At 39.6% G+C, this 6,151-nt stretch overlaps 1 pseudogene; it reads right to left on the bottom strand.

Annotated features, from left to right (window-relative positions):
- Window positions 1-478: 478 nt before the first annotated feature.
- Window positions 479-898, bottom strand: LOC100953562 (annotated as a pseudogene).
- Window positions 899-6,151: the final 5,253 nt, after the last annotated feature.

The raw sequence follows: 6,151 nt of genomic DNA, 5'->3' as shown, positions 1-6,151 counted from the left end.
GGGGCAGATAGATCATTAATGTGATCCTCTATCTCTAGTGATTTGGTTACTGGCCGGAAGCCCAAAGCACTAGAGATAGAGATCACATTAATCCCATTTTGGTGACTGATATTATTGGAAATTGGGCTTTTATTTTTTCAAAGAATGGTCTATTTCTTATATTCTCTTTTAATTTGGCCAGAGGCTTTGCGATTAAATGGAGATGGGAATGCCGCCAATTTAACAGAGCAGTAAACCTTAATGTAGTGTACTCAGCGCAGTAGTATAGAGTCTTTGATTAAAATTGTTAGCCATTATTATTAAGAGTAGACAATGGTTAGGATTATGATTTTTTTTAAAGTTTTCACGTTTAATGCAATGACTTTAGAAATAATGTACATTTCTATCACACCAATACTACAGGTTTCAGAATGTCAGTCAGATATGCAAAATTACATCCACAAGTACTAGAAATGCCAACATTTCAAGCAGTTATTTGTTACATGGCAAACAAATCAAGAAAACCAACCATTGGAAAAAAAGAGAACCTTAGCTTCAGACAAGGCAAATTCCAGGATATTTTATACGAACAGCCTTTGCTTCAGGGAAGGGTTTCTGACACAACCAAGGATAAGGCTTACAAAGATTGTTCCAGTACCAGTACCAGAACTAGTCGCTCCTACTGCTGCAGTTGTATCAATACATTTGGTATCAATGTCTCCGCTGATTCCACTGATCTGAAACTGCCTTTGGATTAGCTACGACACACCATTCTGAGCACGATTATTAAATACTGCAGAGCCCTCTCCAGTCCCAGCCTCTGGTTGAGATAACACTGCTGCAGAAATTGGTCTCTATGCAACTCTGGATCCAGCTTGGATCAGAGCAAGGTGCAGGCAAGCTTGGCTATGGCAAACATCTTATACTCTTTGGGTGGCACAGCTGGAGGACTTGGGTGACAGGTGACGTGGGCTCCTCTCCCCCTTCCTGTTTTCCTGGCAGGTGGTGGTGGCAGAGGTCGAGAGATTTTTTAAATCTCTCTTCACTACAGTTTGCTAGTCTATAAAAGAGAAATAATGATAGTACCTATAAATACTAGATAATTGCTGGAGATTAATATAATTACTGTTTAGGCTTGGCACCTGTGGCTCAAGTGGCTAAGGTGCCAGCCACGTACACCCAAGGTGGCAGAGGTCGAAGGAATGGGGCTCAGGATTATGATTTTACTATGAACTTAATGATTCTGGATGAGTTGTTGAACTTCTTTCAACATTCTGTTCCCTCATTTGTAAAATGAGAAAGTTGGATAAGATGAAATCTTCCAGCTCCAGAACTTTATGACCATGCAAATCTTTAATAGAATTGCACTCATCTCTGCCCTCTTCCCCATCCAGTTCCCCAAGAATGTTTGTTAAGAGATTAATGTATTACTTTCCTGGTAATTTATAGGGCTGTATGCAAAGCAGTTTGGGCTGCTAGCTTAATGGAGTTATCATCCTTTCATTGTTCTAGATCATTAAGTCATTAAAACAGATATAGACTGGTATGGCTGTTGTGGTTTGAAAGACATTCATTGATAGAGATGTTTGGGGGTAGAAAGAGCAAGAGATAGTTGTTAAAGGTTAAGGCCATGTTCTCCCCAATTTTGATAGTGTATCATTGTCTTTTACTGCCCTACTTTTTAGTTGTAGTAATGGAAATCTTTTTAAAGAAAAGATAATTTGTTAGATATTTAGTAGGTTTTTTTCTTTTAAAGCCAAAGTGATGTATACCTTAAATTATAAAGGAATTTTGAAATAATTTTAAAATTCTATCTTCTCTTTCTTCAGCACAGATTGATAATCTATATATTATTCATGTGTAGTCTCTACTAGTTCAGAATCAAGATATGTCAGTCCTCTTGGACTATTTAGAGAATTACATGGCTGAGACATTAAATTCATGAATAAATTATTTTCTTCACTTTGATTATATTTAAAGTGTCAATAAATTTTTTTTTCATCTTAGCTATATTGAGTAGAACTATAACCAAACAAAGTGTTTACTAAATGCCTAATGCCTACCGTTATTTTATTTTTTAGTAGATGTATTCACAATAAAATCTGGTTCATAGCATAGAAGTTACCCAAAAATCTCTCAGTAGGATCTACAGTTTTTAAGCTGTAGCCACCACACCCAGCCTTGGTCAATTTTTTAAATCTGTCTTCACTACAGTTTGCTAGTCTATAAAAGAGAAATAATGATAGTACCTATAAACACTAGATAATTGCTGGAGATTAATATAATTACTGTTTAGGCTCGGCACCTGTGGCTCAAGTGGCTAAGGTGCCAGCCATGTACACCCAAGGTGGCGGGTTCGAATTTAGCCCAGGCCTGCCAAACAACAATGACAACTGCAACCAAAAAAAAAAAAAAAAAATAGCCGGACGTTGTGGCGGGCGCCTGTGGTCCCAGCTACTTGGGAGGCTGAGGCAGGAGACTTGCTTGAGCCCAGGAGTTGGAGGTTGCTGTGAGCTGTGATGCCACAGCACTCTACTGAGGGGGACAGCTTGAGGCTCCTGTCCTAAAAAAAAAAAAAAAATTACTGTTTAAAATGAATTTATGCTGGAGTAGCTTTTCTACCTTTCTAGCTAATGACTTTCTGGTACAAAATGACAACCTGGTAGGTAAAGGAAAATGCCAGCACCATTGGGCGTTATCTTTGGGCCTAGGATTGAGCCAGGTGTTAATGGAAAGTGAAAACATATTCTTTATCTTAGAGATCTTAAAATTTGATTATGTACATACAAAATATGCACTAGCAAAGTTAAGTTGTGAAAATGTATTGAGCTATACACTTAAGATGTGTGTAATTTTTATGCATATCATTTGTCAAGAAAAAGTTAGAACTGAAAAATAGATAACTGTTATGACAATCCTATAATGCAGCGTATAAAAACATAATGACGTTTATGGCCTAGTTGAAAATAGTATTTTGAATTAATAGCTCTCCCTTTTTTGATCACCACACTGATAATAAAGTTGAAATAATCACAGACCACCACTTAGTCTGGTTACTTGTCTAGAATTACAATTGGTTCCTAAACTGGATGAAAACCTATGCCTATGTATAGGATAATTAAAATAATTCTCTGTCGTGACTGCATAAATGATCACACGAGACACAGATTGACAGTACATGCTGCAAGAGGTGAGGCTGACCATAGGTGCAGGATAGCACAGAGCGCTTCTCGCAGAGTCGTTTTATTGAGAAGATATATAATGGGTGGAAAGATTACTAAGCAAAGACGTGCAGGGGCTGCACGCTCAGGGAAATGATCTCATAGGTGCCAACAGAGTGTGTACTCAAGGAAAAGATCTTCAAAATACTAAATGCAATTTTTCTCCACTAATCCTTTAAGGAACTGTCATAAAATGCTTACTGTTTAACAATAGCCTTACTACTACAGGACTGAACTTTGCTCCTCCAGGATTACTGAGTTACTTGGTAACTTGCCTTCCAAGTCACAAGAGATTTCCAGGCTTGCCAGGAGAATGTCTTGTTCTCAGTTATTCCTCAGATGAGTTGATATTGGTGACTGTTGTAGTAAGTATTGTAGGGGACGCCAAGAGCCAGATGACATCTGAGCAAGATGATCTGTAGCTGAGGGGTGGACCTCGGGCCATTGGTCCACAGGAGCTCCTTATGGAGAAAGAGCCCATGCCCTCAGCACGCAGTCATTGTTAATTACTCCCCTCACCTGTTTTATTCTGTCTCAATAAAAGGCTGGTGCGGAGGTTGCTCCGGGCTACCCTCTACCCTTCAAGTAAGGGCTAGCCTGTCTCCTACAAGTTTGTCCTTCTAATCTGCCTCTCGCCTGGTTCCTTCCTGCGGTAACTGAGACCAGGGCCATAGGGGCCCCATGGGTCGCGACAAAGAATGTTTAGTTCTCTATAATTCTCTTACTTTGTGTATCTACACTATAGCTTTCCTAGAAAGTTCCAAGGAAATAAGTCTTACAGAGGGGTTTGCTGTTTTAATCTGTACTTCTCCCTCTAACCCTAGCAAAAAACACCTGGGACAGAATGCCTGATGCTGCTTCTCTTATTAGGAGCTCATCCCTGAATCCTTGACCCTCCCCTTATGGGGAGGCTTGTAATACGGGTATCGTGGGAGTGAGGCTACTGTGACTGGCAGCCCCCAAGACAATGTGTTTGGGGGGAAAGTTGGTTCTTTGAAAGAAGTGAATCTAGGCAAGCAATTCACAACTGTTCGTTCACCTAGTGTGAAAAAAGTCTGGACGTTTCTCTGTGGAGTTATTGATCAAAATGTTGAAGTAGAGATAGAAGGGATGATTTAAAGATAATTGTTACAATTTGGATAGAACCGATGAGGACAACAGCGATGGAGAAGTAGAGAGTGATGAAGGGAGATCTTAGATGAGCAAAATCTGTAGAAATGATGGACTTAGGCCTTGTGTGCAGAAGGCCTAAGGACCGTAGGAAGGAATCCAGGAAGGATGGTGGTGATATTCCTCTGGAGAGGGAGATGAAAAGAGAAACAGGTTGAAGTGGGAGAGAAGATAATGAGCTCAGTTTGGGACATGTGGAGTTGTAGAAAATAATAAGTTGGAAAACATAAGTAAAACCATACTGCGGAGTTTTTTAAAGATGAGATTCTTTCAACAAATCTGGGGTTTACATAATTGAAAACATATATAGAAGAAAAAGAATGAAGGAAAAAAAGAATCTAGTGACTGAATTTTTTTTCTGGCTAAATAAGCTCACCGTGCACTTTATTGGGGTAGCTGAAGGAGTTCTAGCCTATTTAGAGTAACTCTGTTCCCCCTTTTTTTGAGACAGAGTCTCACTTTGTCGCCCTCAGTAGAGTGCTGGGGTGTCACAGCTCACAGCAACCTCCAACTCTTGGGCTTAAGTGATTCTCCTGCCTCAGCCTCCCGAGTAGCTGGGACTATAGGTGCCTGCCACAATGCCTGGCTATTTTTTTGTTGCAGTAGTCATTGTTGTTTTTAGTAGGCCCAGGTTGGATTCAAACCCACCACCCTTGGTGCAGGTGGCTGGTGCCGTAACCACTGTGCTAGGGGCGCTGAGCCATGTTCTGTTTTTTCTTTTGATTACTGAAAATATCTGCTTAAAGGATATCATTTTTTTCCTATTTAAAAATAATTTATAGCTGTTAGAGACAATTTGAAAAAGATGAAATAAAACAATGCATGACAAACAATAATTACTGTATGTGACATGCTATAGTCCCTTCTCCCTAAAAATGGTTTTAGTTATTATGAATCACATTTGTTATTATAAGAAAGAGAATAGTAATACAGAAGAAAAGTTACTGTCACTCAAAATCTCACTACCTTGATGTAGCCACTGGTAGCATTTTGACTATGTTTTTCTTTAATTGCTTTATACATACACACCTGCACATAGATACAAATTTATTTGAATGGGGTCATAACACACATGCTCTCTGAATCATGGACATTCCCCTAAGTTTTTTTTTTTTTTTTTCCCCCCTTACTATTGTGTTGCAAATGCAGTGGTATGATCATAGCTCACGGAAGCCTCAAACTCCTGGGCTCAAGCCATCCTTCTCAGGCTGGTCTCACACTCTTAGACTCAAACGATCCCTCCCACCTCAGCCTTCTACAGTACTAGAATTACAGGCGAGAGTCACTGTGCTCTGCCAGCTCCTGCATTTTAAGATTCAATTCATTTTGTTTCCAGTTAGCAACTGCCTAACATCTTTAAATTATTGTTTACTTGTGTTTTTCCTTGCTTCTCTCTTTTTCTTTATTCTTTTATTCTCTGTTCAAAATAACTTATCTTAACTATATTCATATTTAGTGAATTATCTATTATGTAAATATATACAGATTTTTATGTGTGTGTGTATAATGCATACTTTTAAAAATACGGGCATCTTGATCATTATTTTAAAGTTGTTTGTAAAAGCTAGGATCATGGGGCGGCATCTGCCGCTCAGAGAGTAGGGCATTGGCCCCGTATACGGAGGGTGGTGGGTTGGGTTCAAACCTGGCCCCGGCCAAACTACAACAAAAAAATAGCCAGGCATTGTGGCAGGTGCCTGTAGTCCCCGCTACTTGAGAGGCTGAGGCAAGAGAATCACCTAAGCCTGGAGGGTTCAAACCCAGCCCCGGCCACACCCCAA

This window comes from Otolemur garnettii, unplaced genomic scaffold (genome assembly GCF_000181295.1).
Source record: "Otolemur garnettii isolate 467f Iridium unplaced genomic scaffold, OtoGar3 scaffold00057, whole genome shotgun sequence".
NCBI classification, from domain to species: Eukaryota; Metazoa; Chordata; class Mammalia; order Primates; family Galagidae; genus Otolemur; species Otolemur garnettii.
This window is presented reverse-complemented; position numbering and strand designations above follow the sequence as displayed.